General features: G+C 41.4%; 1 pseudogene; it reads right to left on the bottom strand.

Moving 5' to 3' along the window:
• Positions 1-13,444: 13,444 nt before the first annotated feature.
• Positions 13,445-14,730, bottom strand: LOC132482449 (E3 ubiquitin-protein ligase Hakai-like; annotated as a pseudogene).
• Between the last annotated feature and the right edge of the window lie 1,248 nt (positions 14,731-15,978).

The following is a 15,978-nucleotide window of genomic DNA, read 5'->3' as shown; positions in this document are numbered from 1 at the left end:
CCTGTCCAGTTTTCCCAGCACCACTTATTGAAGAGACTGTCCTTTCTCCACTGTACATTCCTGCCTCCTTTATCAAAGATAAGGTGACCATATGTCCGTGGGTTTATCTCTGGGCTTTCTATCCTGTTCCATTGATCTATCTTTCTGTTTTTGTGCCAGTACCATACTGTCTTGATTACTGTAGCTTTGTAGTATAGTCTGAAGTCAGGGAGCCTGATTCCTCCAGCTCCGTTTTTCGTTCTCAAGATTGCTTTGGCTATTCGGGGTCTTTTGTGTTTCCATAAATTGTGAAATGTTTTGCTCTAGTTCTGTGAAAAATGCCATTGGTAGTTTGATAGGTATTGCATTGAATCTGTAGATTGCTTTGGGTAGTAGAGTCATTTTCACAATGTTGATTCTTCCAATCCAAGAACATGGTACATCTCTCCATCTATTTGTATCATCTTTAATTTCTTTCATCAGTGTCTTATAATTTTCTGCATACAGGTCTTTTGTCTCCTTAGGTAGGTTTATTCCTAGATATTTTATTCTTTTTGTTGCAATGGTAAATGGGAGTGTTTCCTTGATTTCACTTTCAGATTTTTCATCATTAGTATATAGGAATGCCAGAGATTTCTGTGCATTAATTTTGTATCCTGCAACTTTACCAAATTCATTGATTAGCTCTAGTAGTTTTCTGGTAGCATCTTTAGGATTCTCTATGTATAGTATCATGTCATCTGCAAACAGTGACAGCTTTACTTCTTCTTTTCCCATTTGGATTCCTTTTATTTCCTTTTCTTCTCTGATTGCTGTGGCGAAAACTTCCAAAACTATGTTGAATAAGAGTGGTGAGAGTGGGCAACCTTGTCTTGTTCCTGATCTTAGTGGAAATGGTTTCAGTTTTTCACCATTGAGGACGATGCTGGCTGTGGGTTTGTCATATATGGCCTTTATTATGTTGAGGAAAGTTCCCTCTATGCCTACTTTCTGCAGGGTTTTTATCATAAATGGGTGTTGAATTTTGTCAAAAGCTTTCTCTGCATCTATTGAGATGATCATATGGTTTTTCTCCTTCAATTTGTTAATATGGTGTATCACGTTGATTGATTTGCGTATATTGAAGAATCCTTGCACTCCTGGAATAAACCCCACTTGATCATGGTGTATGATCCTTTTAATGTGCTGTTGGATTCTGTTTGCTAGTATTTTGTTGAGGATTTTTGCATCTATGTTCATCAGTGATATTGGCCTGTAGTTTTCTTTCTTTGTGACATCCTTGTCTGGTTTTGGTATCAAGGTGATGGTGGCCTCGTAGAATGAGTTTGGGAGTGTTCCTCCCTCTGCTATATTCTGGAAGAGTTTCAGAAGGATAGGTGTTAGCTCTTCTCTGAATGCTTGATAGAATTCGCCTGTGAAGCCATCTGGTCCTGGGCTTTTGTTTGTTGGAAGATTTTTTATCACAGTTTCAATTTCAGTGCTTGTGATTGGTCTGTTCATATTTTCTATTTCTTCCTGATTCAGTCTTGGCAGGTTGTGCATTTCTAAGAATTTGTCCATTTCTTCCAGGTTGTCCATTTTATTGGCATAGAGTTGCTTATAGTAATCTCTCATGATCTTTTGTATTTCTGCAGTGTCAGTTGTTACTTCTCCTTTTTCATTTCTAATTCTATTGATTTGAGTCTTCTCCCTTTTTTTCTTGATGAGTCTGGCTAATGGTTTATCAATTTTGTTTATCTTCTCAAAGAACCAGCTTTTAGTTTTATTGATCTTGGCTATCGTTTCCTTCATTTCTTTTTCATTTATTTCTGATCTGATTTTTATGATTTCTTTCCTTCTGCTAACTTTGGGATGGTTTTGTTCTTCTTTCTCTAATTGCTTTAGGTGCAAGGTTAGGTTGTTTATTCGAGATATTTCCTGTTTCTTAAGGTGGGATTGTATTGCCATAAACTTCCCTCTTAGAACTGCTTTTGCTGCATCCCATAGGTTTTGGGTCGTCGTGTCTCCATTGTCATTTGTTTCTAGGTATTTTTTAATTTCCTCTTTGATTTCTTCAGTGATCACTTCGTTATTAAGTAGTGTATTGTTTAGCGTCCATGTGTTTGTATGTTTTACAGCTCTTTTCCTGTAATTGATATCTAGTCTCATAGCATTGTGGTCGGAAAAGATACTTGATACAATTTCAATTTTCTTAAATTTACCAAGGCTTGATTTGTGACCCAAGATATGATCTATCCTGGAGAATGTTCCATGAGCACTTGAGAAAAATGTGTATTCTGTTGTTTTTGGATGGAATGTCCTATAAATATCAATTAAGTCCATCTTGTTTAATGTATCATTTAAAGCTTGTGTTTCCTTATTTATTTTCATTTTGGATGACCTGTCCATTGGTGAAAGTGGGGTGTTAAAGTCCCCTACTATGATTGTGTTACTGTCGATTTCTCCTTTTATGGCTGTTAATATTTCCCTTATGTATTGAGGTGCTCCTATGTTTGGTGCATAAATATTTACAATTGTTATATCTTCTTCTTGGATTGATCCCTTGATCATTATGTAGTGTCCTTCTTTGTCTCTTCTAGTAGTCTTTATTTTAAAGTCTATTTTGTCTGATATGAGAATTGCTACTCCAGCTTTCTTTTGGTTTCCATTTGCATGGAATATCTTTTTCCATCCCCTTCCTTTCAGTCTGTATGTGTCTCTACGTCTGAAGTGGGTCTCTTGTAGACAGCATATATATGGGTCTTGTTTTTGTATCCATTCAGCCAGTCTGTGTCTTTTGGTGGGAGCATTTAGTCCATTTACATTTAAGGTAATTATTGATATGTATGTTCCTATTCCCATTTTCTTAATTGTTTTGGGTTCGTTATTGTAGTTCTTTTCCTTCTGTTGTGTTTCTTGCCTAGAGAAGTTCCTTTAGCATTTGTTGTAAAGCTGGTTTGGTGGTGCTGAACTCTCTCAGCTTTTGCTTGTCTGTAAAGGTTTTAATTTCTCCATCACATCTGAATGAGATCCTTGCTGGGTAGAGTAATCTTGGTTGCAGGTTTTTCTCCTTCATCACTTTAAGTATGTCCTGCCACTCCCTTCTGGCTTGTAGAGTTTCTGCTGAGAGATCAGCTGTTATCCTGATGCGGATTCCCTTGTGTGTTATTTGTTGTTTTTGCCTTGCTGCTTTTAATATGATTTCTTTGTGTTTAATTTTTGACAGTTTGATTAATATGTGTCTTGGTGTATTTCTCCTTGGATTTATTCTGTATGGGACTCTCTGTGCCTCCTGGACTTGATTAACTATTTCCTTTCCCATATTGGGGAAGTTTTCAACTATAATCTCTTCAAATATTTTCTCAGTCCCTTTCTTTCTCTCTTCTTCTTCTGGAACCCCTATAATTCGAATGTTGGTGCGTTTAATGTTGTCCCAGAGGTCTCTGAGACTGACCTCTGTTCTTTTCATTCTTTTTTCTTTATTTTGCTGTGCAGCAGTTATTTCCACTATTTTATCTTCCACCTCACTTATCCGTTCTTCTGCCTCAGTTATTCTGCTATTGATCCCATCTAGAGTATTTTTTATTTCATTTATTGTGTTTTTAATCGATGCTTGATTCGTCTTTAGTTCTTCTAGGTCCTTGTTAACTGTTTCTTGCATTTTGTCTATTCTATTTCCAAGATTTTGGATCATCTTTACCATCATTATTCTGAATTCTTTTTCAGGTAGACTGCCTATTACCTCTTCATTTGTTAGGTCTGGTGGGTTTTTATCTTGCTCCTTCTCCTGCTGTGTGTTTTTCTGTCTTCTCATTTTGCTTATGTTACTGTATTTGGGGTCTCCTTTTTGCAGGCTGCAGGTTCGTAGTTCCCGTTGTTTTTGGTGTCTGTCCCCAGTGGCTAAGGTTGGTTTAGTGGGTTGTGTAGGCTTCTTGGTGGAGGGGACTACTGCCTGTGTTCTGGTGGATGAGGCTGGATCTTGTCTTTCTGGTGGGCAGGTCCACGTCTGGTGGTGTGTTTTGGGGTGTTTGCGGACTTTTTATGATTTGAGGCAGCCTCTCTGCTAATGGGTGGTGTTGTGTTCCTGTCTTGCTAGTTGTTTGGCATAGGGTGTCCAGCACTGTAGCTTGCTGGTCGTTGAGTGAAGCTGGGTGCTGGTGTTGAGATGGAGATCTCTGGAAGATTTTCGCCGTTTGATATTATGTGGAGCTGGGAGGTCTCTTGTGGACCAGTGTCCTGAAGTTCGCTCTCCCACCTCAGAGGCACAGCACTGACTCCTGGCTCCTCAATTTGGGATGATTTGTTGTCTATTCATGTATTCCACAGATGCAGGGTACATCAAGTTGATTGTGGAGCTTTAATCCGCTGCTTCTGAGGCTGCTGGGAGAGGTTTCCCTTTCTCTTCTTTGTTCTCACAGCTCCTGGGTCTCAGCTTTGGATTTGGCCCCGCCTCTGCGTGTAGGTCGCCGGAGGGCGTCTGTTCTTCGCTCAGACAGGACAGGGTTAAAGGAGCAGCCTCTTCGGGGACTCTGGCTCACTCAGGCCGGGCGGGAGGGAGGGGCACGGAGTGCGGGGCGAGCCTGCAGCGGCAGAGGTCGGCGTGACGTTGCACCAGCCCGAGGCGCGCCGTGCGTTCTCCCAGGGAAGCCGCCCCTGGATCCCGGGACCCCGGCAGTGGCAGGCTGCACAGGCTCCCGGAAGGGCGGTGTGGGCAGTGACCCGCGCTCGCACACAGGCTTCTTGGCGGCGGCAGCAGCAGCCCCAGCGTCCCACGCCCGTCACTGGGCTCCATGCTTTCAGTCGTGACTCGCGCCCGTCTCTGGAGCTCCTTTACGCGGCGCTCTTAATCCCCTCTCCTCACGCACCAGGAAACCAAGAGGGAAGAAAAAGTCTCCTGCCTCTTCGGCAGCTCCAGAGTTTTCCCGGACTCACTCCCGGCTAGCTGTGGCACATTAGCCCCCTTCAGGCTGAGTTCTCGCCGCCAGCCCCAGTCCTCTCGCTGCGCTCTGACCGAAGCCCGAGCCTCAGCTCCAGCGCCGCCCGCCCCGGCGGGGGAGCAGACAAGCCTCTTGGGCTGGTGAGTGCCGCTCGGCACCGCTCCTCCGTGCGGGAATCTCTCTGCTTTACCGTACCCAGGTATGTAGGGAGTTTCTTGCCTTTTGGGAGGTCTGGGGTCTTCTGCCAGCGTTCAGTAGGTGTTCTGTAGGAGTTGTTCCACGTGTAGCTGTATTTCTGGTGTATCTGTGGGGAGGAAGGTGATCTTCGCGTCTTACTCTTCCGCCATCTTACCCGGAACACTCCGAGCATCTGCTTTTGAAAAGGGAAAAGACTAGGCCATTCAGACAGCATACATACCACAACTAGACAAAATCTCTTACCTTCCATAGGCATGAATTCTATGAAATCTAACTGCCATTGGGTTCCTGGTAAAGTTGGTCAGGGAAACCTTTCTGCACCTACCTTGGAAGTGGTCCCTAATTATTCTACTGGCAAATAACAGAACTCTTTAATATGTTTTGAATAATTTCATCTTTTTGATAGACATAGTATTAGTCTAGTGCCTTAAAAAAATCCCTTTCAGTTTGATTTTGTTGATAACAGAACAATAAACTAATCAAGCAAATAAAAACTGATATAGGAATTATTTTGTTAGTAATTCCTACAGTCCAGTTGAATTTTTTTAGCTCCCCCCCTTTTCTTGTGTGTGTGTGGTATGCGGGCCTCTCACTGTTGTGGCCTCTCCCGTTGCGGAGCACAGGCTCCGGACGCGCAGGCTCAGCGGCCATGGCTCACGGGCCCAGCCGCTCCGTGGCATGTGGGATCTTCCCGGACCGGGGCACAAACCCGTGTCCCCTGCATCGGCAGGTGGACTCTCAACCACTGCGCCACCAGGGAAGCCCTTTAGCGCCCCCCCTTTTTTTGATCATTTGTTTATTTCTCTTTATGAAGCTTGTTTTTGAAAATGGACAGAGGTTTCTAGTATTAGAAGTGGGGCTTCTAAATTTGGAGTCTGTCATGTTTTAATAGTGGCTTTTGCAACTCTTTCAGCAAAATCATTGCCTTCAGAAATTGTCATTTTGCCCTGTGTGGGCTCTGTAATAGACTACCGATAATCTGAGTAGGCATTTGTAAAGCCTCTAACAAATCAGCTTTTAATTCTCCATGACGTTTCAGTTCTCATAGAAATCAAGAATCCCCAATTTTTCTAATTTTGCCCTGTTGCATGACAGACACCAAACACATATTTACCAACAACATATATATTTACTTTTAACTCTAGAACCAAGAATTTCAGTTCCAGTAATGGCTATTAACTTACCTGCTTGTGCCAACTTAATTGCAGGCAAAACATAAGCTTCATGATAAGTCACCACAGCACAGAAAGCCTTAAATTGGCCACTTTTGTCCCTAGTAAATGACCCATAAGTAAACATTATAAAATCTGCCTTTAAAAGGATTTTCAGGCTTCCCTGGTGGCACAGTGGTTAAGAGTCTGCCTGCCAATTCAGGTGACACGGGTTCGAGCCCTGGTCTGGGAAGATCCCACATGCCACGGAGCAACTAAGTCTGTGCACCACAACTACTGAGCCTGTGCTCTAGAGCCTGTGAGCCACAACTACTGAAGCCCGCGCGCCAAGAGCCCGTGCTTTACAACAAGAGATGCCACCGCAATGAGAAGCCACCACAATGAGAAGCCCACACGCTGTAATGAAGAGTAGCCCCCGCTCGCTGCAACTAGAGAAAGCCCATGTGCAGCAACCAAGACCCAACGCAGCCAAAAATAAATAAATAAAATAAATTTATAAGAAAAAGTTCTTCCATGTTTAAAAAAAAAGGATTATTAAATAAATCAGACTGGGGCCTAGCGTTTTCTTCTGTTACCATTGTACAATCATCATCTATATGATTAGGATCTGGTAAAACAGTAGCAGGTTTAAGAGATTGCATCTTCCAAGCACAATACTAGGATTGGATGATAATGCTTGCTCATAGCCAGTCTGACAATGTACCAACAAATGCTGGGTCTTATGCACTTGTAAGATAAATATCACCACATATGGGATACTCAAACAAATCAATCAACTAATGCAAGGGCTTGAGCCTTTTCAGTAAGTGTGGTTCCCAGTGCCATGGCATCTAGATTGGTCTAGTTTAATCTCAACTTTAGAGTTGAAATTCTACTAGCAGCACCTGTATTTTCAGGACAAAAAAATGGAAAGGTTTTACAAAATGTAGAATCGCCAAATCTGGGCAGTAGACTGTAGCCAATTTCAATTGTTCAAATGCCTCTTGAGATTCTAGGGACCAAACTAGAGGATCTGAAGAATTATCATGCAATTGCATTGTCAGAGGTTTTGCCTGCTCTGCAAAAACTGGAATTTCCTGTCCATAGTATCTTACTAGTCTCCAAAACTCTCTAAGTAGTGTTTTTTAAACAAAAATTTGTTTTATTATTATTTTTTGGTAGTAGGTCATTTCATCTACATAATTGGCTGACTCATTATTACTTTGTGTCCTTTAGCTGATAACAGATGCCTCAAAAATTTTTTTTTCCATTTGGCAATATTGCAAATTTTCTAGTGAGCCCTTGAGCTCCTGTGAAGCCAAAGGATCAGTTTTGCATTACTCTTTTTTTTTTTTTTTTTTGCGGTATGTGGGCCTCTCACTGTTTTGGCCTCTCCCGTTGTGGAGCACAGGCTCCGGACGCACAGGCTCAGCGGCCATGGCTCACGGGCCCAGCCGCTCCGCGGCATGTGGGATCTTCCCAGACCGGGGCACGAACCCGTGTCCCCTGCATCGGCAGGCGGACTCTCAACCACTGCGCCACCAGGGAAGCCCTGCATTACTCTTTAATTTCTGAAACTATCAGAAAATCATCTATATGTTTAATAATTATAGATCCTCCTGGTGGGACAAATTTTTGTTTTCTTATAAGCAATTAGGGAAAACAGTGTAAGAGTCCCCAAACCCTTTTGGAATCCTCTAACTTCATTAGACTTACTTCATAAGTAAAAGCAAACAAAAATATAGACTCATCCACTAGAAGAAAAGAAAAAAAAAGTAGAATATGGATCAACTACAGTGAAAAACTTTACAGACAATGGTACTGTAATCAGAAGAGCTGTGGGGTTAGGAACTATATAGATTAAAGGAACAGAAAATTTATTTAAGAAATTATACAAATCTGTATAGTAGTCGGCTATATCAAATTTATTTTCCTTCTTTACTAAAAGTATGGGAGAATTACAGGGTGAGTACATTTGAAAATTATCCCTCCTTTTTTCCTCCTAGTTTTTTATAACTAGTTTTATTCCTACATATTGAGTTCTACACAAAGGATATCTTGTTTTACACATGGCTATGGCTTATCCTTTTTGTAAGCTATTTTTCCTGGTTCTCTATCTCAAATTAAACCAGTATCATTATTCCCAAGTAATGGCCCAAAGCAATGCATCAGTTTGTTTCAGCTCTGGCACATAGTAACCAAATCAGGTGCCGTCTTCCAAGGGAGCTCAGCAAACACTCCAGCTGGAGTATAGAATATGATAGCCTTTAATTTGCACGGCAGGTCTCTCCCCAATAGGTTGACAGGTGAATCAGGAGAAAGTAAGAAAGCGTGTTCCTCAGTCAGAGGAACAATTTGTATGGGAACTACTGAAGAAAAGGAACAATTAGAAGGCTGACACAAAATACCAACAAACTTTTTTCGTTTTTTTAACAACAACCTGTATTGATCTATCACTAGATGCAAAATGAGATTTCCAAGTTAATTGCAGAATAAGTACCACCAGTATCTACCAGAAAAGGCAAGGATAGGTTAGCCTGAGGGAAAGTTATTGAAAAATATGGTTTGCCAGTTCTCACCTCTGAGATTCCCACAATCTGTCAATTTTGAGCCATTTGCCAATTATCTCCCAGCTAAGGGTTTTGTCCTTCTGGGTTTTCTTGATTCCCTTGTTGGAATTTTTCTATTCCCTGGAGTCTCTTCCTACAATCTCTCTTCTAATATCCTGGCTTTTTGCCATAATAATGTGCAGTTTTCCCTTCTTCCTTTGCTCCTTGCATAGATTCACCAGAGTAGGGTTATACGCTTTAGTAAATAGCTGCTCAGTTAAACCAACACTGTGGGTTTTATTTTTTTCGCTTTTTTGTCTTTCTCTAGATTGCCACAAAACTGTGTAGCTGCTGCTGAGTTTTGAGAAATAGTCTGTCCTTGCCAACCTATTACCTTTTCCCTAACTTGAGTTTGGATTGTTTGCAAGAGAGCCAAGACAAAGGTGAACAGGACTAGAGGGTGATTTTGATCTGCCTATGTATCCATGCCAGTGAATTGTGAGAAAGCAACACATTGCTGGTGGAAATCAAGTGGGGAGGCACCTGTTTCTGGGTATACTGTGGCAGGGTCTCCCAGCTCACCATTAGCAACCCTTCTTGATAGGTTTTAAAAGCCATTAGTTCTTCCGCAGCAGTGGTGGGTTCCCTTGGCCACTATACCCATTGTAGTGGGTCACCTCTAGTCCCCAACATGTTTGCTCCACAACCTGAGTGAAGTCTGCTGGTTGCAGAATTCCCTGTAGCAGCCAGTGGACATCCCCATTTACGGGGCTACAAATTGAAAACATGTTGCAGAGTACTTTTGTGTACTTTTTCAGGCACAGGAAAAGAAGTCTTTAAATGACTAATATCAAGTGGTGAGAGAGGCACATGGCTTACCTGGGAGGCCTGCATAGCTTCTCAATGGTATTGACTTCACTGGTGATCTGAATAGGAAGGTCTAGTTTTCCTTATATTGAGACAAGAAAAATGTAGGATTATATGGCACTTTGGTTTCTTTTTCCCATGTGAATATTTATCAGGCCTAACACCTTTGTCTTTCCCCATGTGGCCTGTGCAGCTACTCTGTCCTGTTGCCTTCATACAGGGACACAGTCTTTTACCCAAATTCTCAATTATTCCCCGATGACATCTTTCTATCATGTCTGCTTTTTTGTGACGTGGTGAGTGTTTGCTAAGTGACTCTTGGAGGTGGATTCAAGGGCTGAGATGTGAAGTGGAGTCAGGCTAGGACATGAGGCATACAAACATATGATCTCAAACAGGGCAAATAATTCATTAACAGCTGGAGAAGTTGTACCCTTGTCTCTCCCTGCAGGGAAGTCTAATGGAAGGAACCACCCATCTAAAAGATCACCTGCCTTCTTCCCAGGAGTTGATTTGAAATAGGGAAAGATAAAGACACTCAGAGAGAAAGCTGGGATAGCAGAGAAGAGAGGGCAGTTCTGTGTAAGAGAAAGTGACTTTAATTCTTGAATTTCTTAGTTTTTCTCAATCTTTCTTCCTAGTTATCAAATAATTTTTCACTCCTTAGAATGATAATCATGATAAATACCAGTAATTCATATGCTTAGAATGAGGTACTTCTAAGAACTCCTGTAAATATGTTAATCTGTCCGAATGAAAAGAAACAGTCCTCAGGCCACTGTAAGACTGGATTCTTGTATGTATACTCGTTCCAAATGTGATAGAAAGGTATTGGCAATTTGAGTGGGAGACCTGCAGGCAACATTTCCGGCTTCCCATATTTTTCCACCAACAAAGTCAATGGTGACCCTGATGGGATTTTAGAACTGGCGTCACCTATACTTAGTCAATAATATAATCTTGAATTTGGAGAGTGTAATTCACATCTGGCTAGTATTCCAAAAGAGCGGAGAGCTAGAAAGAATTTTTATAATTCAGGGTCTCTCACATGACTCTTGTGTGGCCACAAGACTTTCAGCTGATCCACCCAATTCAGGAATTGCTGGATGGATCCTATCCTCATTGCCAAATTGTTGGGGAAATAACAAACATAAAATTTCCTGCCAACCCAATAAGACCTCTCTATAAAACATGGAGAAGAATGTAATAGTTTAATTGATAAACATTAAACCAGACTGTGATGTGCAGCATAGGCAATCTGCTAAAGAGATTTGTAGGGGAGCAAAATTTGCCACCCTAAAATGAGTCTCTTTGGCGTGAGGATTAATTTAAGCTGATTAAGACTCTTTGGGCCTTAAAAGAAACTTTGACCTTCCCTCGAACTGTCTAAAAGAATGTAGATAGTGGGTTTGTTTCAGAATGGAGTTATCACCAGAGCTATCTGCAAAGAATATGGGCTAGGTGTGCTGGGGGGAACTCTAGGCAGGGCCTAAAGATCAGAGTCTACTCTGTGTCCCATTTGTCTCTGCCTGCCTGGCCCAGCAAACATTTGTTTACCAAACATTTGCTTTTCTATCTCCATGTGAATTGCCTTCCTCCCCTTGAAGTCCCAAACCACTACCCCCATCCTCCTCTGTCTTTAGCTGAAGATGGTATTTAAGGTAAGGGCTTTAGCCATGTTGGCCAGTTACTTAGTTTTCCTGGGTCTCTCCCATGTATACATGTTATTAAACTTTTGTGTGATTTTTCTCCTGTTAATCTGTCTCATGTCAATTTAACTCTTAGATCAGCCAGAAGGGTAGAGAAAAATTTCTTCCTCCGCAGTAGATTGCAGAGACAAAAAAGAACTCTTACCCTTTTATATACTTGTTAACCCATTAACATGTACATATGTTATATATATATATATATATATATATATATATATATATATATATATGTTAATCTATTACATACACATTAATTGTATCTATTCAGAAGAAAAATAAAATCTCATCCTTTTTACAAGCAAGAAGTTACGTCTTGGAACTAAATTCCCACAGACAGGGAGATACTGGGTACCACTCTTGGTGTTCATTTTTCAAAGAAATGGCTCCTTGGCCCCAGGAATGACATTCCTGGGATGTAAAACTGCAAGAGGCTTATTTAGCTTTGAAAAAGATTTACATATATTTCAGAGGCAGAGCTAGCATTTATAATCTCAAGTTTTCTGAAGGAAATGCTAAAAGAAAATGGGAGGAGGAAAGTTCTCTACTTTTTGGCACTAGGGAAAATTTAATTTTTAAGATTTTATTTACCCTTACACTGGCAAGAAAAAGTCATAGAAGGCCTATACTACCTAATATATTACTTGGATAGGGACTCACACATAGGAAGAAGAAACAGCCTTAGTAACTGGAACTTGAGTATGAGGTGAGCACTGGCTCTCAGGTGTTAGAAACAGGACAACAAAATGGAGTCATTTATACAAGACAACAAAATGGAGTCATTTGTGCTAAGTCTCAGGTCACCAAACTGAGACTGGACTTAATTACAGCTTTGGCTCTCCCAGAAATGGAATCTTAACCCAATCAGCCAGAAATCACCTGATCAGCACTAGTTAGGCAACCTGCCTAACTAATCCCTGCCATCCCCTAAAGGAAAGTAACCTTGCAACAACCAATCTGCTTTTTTGCCTAGGGTAACTTCCTTGTTCCTGTTCCCTTCTGCCTATAAAAGTTGTTCGTTTTATACAGCTCCTCAGAGTTCCTTTCTATCTGCTAGATTGAAGCTGCCTGATTCGAATTCATAACTCCTTTTTTAAATGTTTACAAATTTTTTTTTAATTTAGTTTTTTTTACATCTTTATTGGAGTATAATTGCTTCACAGTGGTGTGTCAGTTTCTGCCCTATAACAAAGTGAATCAGTTATACATATACATATGTTCCCATATCTCTTCCCTCTTGCGTCTCCCTCCCTCCCACCCTCCCTATCCCACCCCTCCAGGTGGTCACAAAGCACCGAGCTGATCTCCCTGTGCTATGCGGCTGCTTCCCACTAGCTATCTATCGAATTCATAACTCTTAAAAATTTTAATATGCCTCAGTTCATCTTTTAACACAGGAAAGGGGCAATGGCCCATTAAAACTGGGGCATAAGATCAGGGTTGGAGTAGTAAGAGGGATTTGATGCTGGATTTGACAGATTTGGGCTAGAACTGCTTAAATACTTCTGGTTTGTGTGGTGTCTAGAATCCAGGGCAGAGCTCAGCCTGCAGGTGGTTTGGGCCACAGAGCCTAAGCTACAGTAAAGAAAAAGCAATTTGGGCCTAGAAACAAGAACGTTGGAAGTTACAGGGAGACAGATTTGTGTACAAAGGCCTTATTGTTCTTTTGCAACCATATTGAAATTTACTCTTTTTACCCAGGTTAACAAAATGTATCACAAGAAAAACTAAACATTGGGTTTAATAAAAATAACACTTTCGAAAGCAGAACACAGTCCCCGCCCAGGATATAATATTGCAAATGGTCACTTCTGGGATCAGTTTACTATACTAGAGGAACAAAGTTGTTAAAGCATAGTTAACCTCAACTGAGCCACTTATATGCGCTGTAGTAAAGTACTTAAAATCACTCCCAAGATCAAGGTTTAAAACCATTTTAAGAGACAAGACTTTAAATGTTTTATAGCCACTTCTGTTAAGAGGTGCTTTTCCTTCCCCAAATGGTCAAAGCTTAATGAGAAGGTTGACAATACTTTTTTTCCCCTCATCATATTTCTGTTCAAAAATATTTACTATTACTACTGGTAATATGGTTTATATCTTGTCTGATCTGGGAAGTGTAGTCCAAGAAGTGAGGTTTGAGAAAGGAAGACGCTGCTTTCTTGGAGGAAGGGGTGGTCCTCTGGGTGCAGGCCACATAACATGACTTATTTCCCCTAATTATATAAATGGAGTGCCCAGAGTTCCTTGATCTTCAGTAAACTGGGGTAAAGAGTGAGCATTATAATGGTGAGAAGTACGTGTACTTACAGGTGGATTACCCTGTTGAGGTGAGGTAGGTCCTGGTGGAAGATATTTCATATAAGGTGGCATCTGAGCAATAATAGGTCTATGGAGAGGGTAGTGGAGTAGAAGTCACTGATGCACATGAAGCGTGGCTATGAATCAAGTGAAAAGTACCTGTGGTCTGGAAAGGATGTGGCCTTTGATGACTTATTGATTGCAGAGGAGGTAGCATGGTAAAATATTGCTGTGGAGGCATAGTTCCACGAGAGTTCAAAAACACTGGTTGACCCTGATATTCAGGATGATGGTGAGCAATTGCAGAGGCAGGAGGTAGTGGTTCTCAAGTACCCGAATTTGAGTCATTCTGAATAGGGACAGTTACTAAATTGCTTTGTTTTCTTGTTGAAATGTAAAGGTTTTCTGACTCAGCTTCCTGACTCACTGAAAAATATAGAGGTGAATTCATGGACAATGAACTCTGCTGGAGGAGCACTAATATCTTCTTGTGGCAGATTATATGGCTTGTGCGAACACTTTGCAAAGGAGGTAGTAGTATCATAAGGTATTGCTTTGGCGGAATATGGTTCATATGATGCTCATCTGGCGGTGTTATAAGATGATCAGATTTCAGTCAGTGGTGGGACAACATGCAGAATGAACATTTTCAAGTTGAGTACAGGCAACAGAGTTTTCAGCTCTTGTATGGCCGTGGTTGATATGAGCCTTTAAGTCTCTTCGAGACAAACATGGTCTCTTGCATCTTTGAACAGTGCCACACATAAAGAGAGAACCTTGCATATGCTTCTCAATTCGTTCCACAGGATTACTACAGCCTGGGAACATCCTACTGCCTTCTTTTCCATGTAAAATAGCACAGGCATAGCAAAAAGCATGCTTGCATGGAATCATCCGCCCATCGATTTTAATTGGCAATTCGCATTTGTCACAGAAATGTACTGGGGTATCATCCTTTTCACCTAAGATGTTTATCTGAAAGTCCCCAAAAATATCTTCAACAGATCCTTGCTCATTTCTAAAAGCTTTACCCACTGGAGTCATACCGGTCCTCCGCACTATGATCGAATTGTTGGGCGCACTCTGTGATTCAGCTCTCAGAGCACGAGGGGAGCGGAAGTCAACCTTACTGACCCAGGGCGCGCGTGTGCTGTACTCTCTTGAGTTCAGGAAGCAGAAGTACGTCCAGGTCACCGTACCTTTGACCTCTTCTTACCAACCTCCTTTCCAGTGAGAAAGTCGGGCAGAAGGAGAAAGAGTGAATATTTGAAGAGTTTTGGTGCCGAGGTTGCTTAGGCTGCTCTTGTTATGCTTCAAGAAAAAAAAAATAGCCTTTAACTGGAAAAAGAGACTAATCCGGAATGGGGGAGGGGAGAGCATGTGTGTATGTGCTGGCACAGGCAAGCGCAGTAGTACATGAAGGCAGAAGCCCGAGCAGGTAAGGCAGCCAGTCCATCCTTAAAGATTTTTTTTTTTTTTTAACAATGCAGTGTTTTGCTTTTTGGAGGTGAAAGCTCACCCATCGTTTGAAATGTTCAAATAGAGACTGGAAAGCTTCTTGTCAGAGATGCTGTAGATCTAGCTTCTCAAACTTTTCTAACAAAGTACCCCTAATGGTAGAGAAAACTTTACTAAAACTGTGAGAGTAAGGGGGAACAGAGTTCTAAGTGCTTCTGAAAGCAAGATATTTCTCTGAATAGTTGTACTTTAATTATTTTTATTTATTTATTAATTTTTTTTGTGTGTGTGTGTGGTACGGGGGCCTCTCACTGCTGTGGTCTCTCCCGTTGCAGAGCACAGGCTCCGGACGCGCAGGCTCAGCGGCCATGGCTCACAGGCCCAGCCGCTCCGCGGCATGTGGGATCTTCCCGGACCGGGGCACGAACCCGTGTCCTCTGCATCAGCAGGCAGACTCTCAACCACTGCGCCACCAAGGAAGCCCTAGTTGTACTTTAAATTATAGGAATATTATATGAATATAACTTCCTTTTTCAGAATGTTTGTTTTAATAAAAAATAATGCTTTTGATTACTTAGTTAAATTACTTGAATCTCTCCCTGCCCCTAAGTCTTTGAGTAATAGTGAAATCCCAGGAAGTTGTGCCAGGATATGTGTCACACACTGCTGGATTTCCCCTCAGTGTTGGTACGCTAGTTTGTGGTGCACGATAAAGAGTGGCTCCTTTACTGAGTATCAATACAAGGTCATCCAGTAGGACTTGGAAACCTTTTTTATACAGAATCCTTTATAATGGTATTTGTATATAAGAGTATTTATCTGTGCATGAAAGTTCAAAGTTAAAAGCCCCAAC

The sequence above is a fragment of the Mesoplodon densirostris genome, chromosome X (assembly GCF_025265405.1).
Source record: "Mesoplodon densirostris isolate mMesDen1 chromosome X, mMesDen1 primary haplotype, whole genome shotgun sequence".
NCBI classification, from domain to species: Eukaryota; Metazoa; Chordata; class Mammalia; order Artiodactyla; family Ziphiidae; genus Mesoplodon; species Mesoplodon densirostris.
The sequence above is the reverse complement of the archived record's forward strand: the minus strand, read 5'-3'. Positions and strand labels throughout refer to the sequence as shown.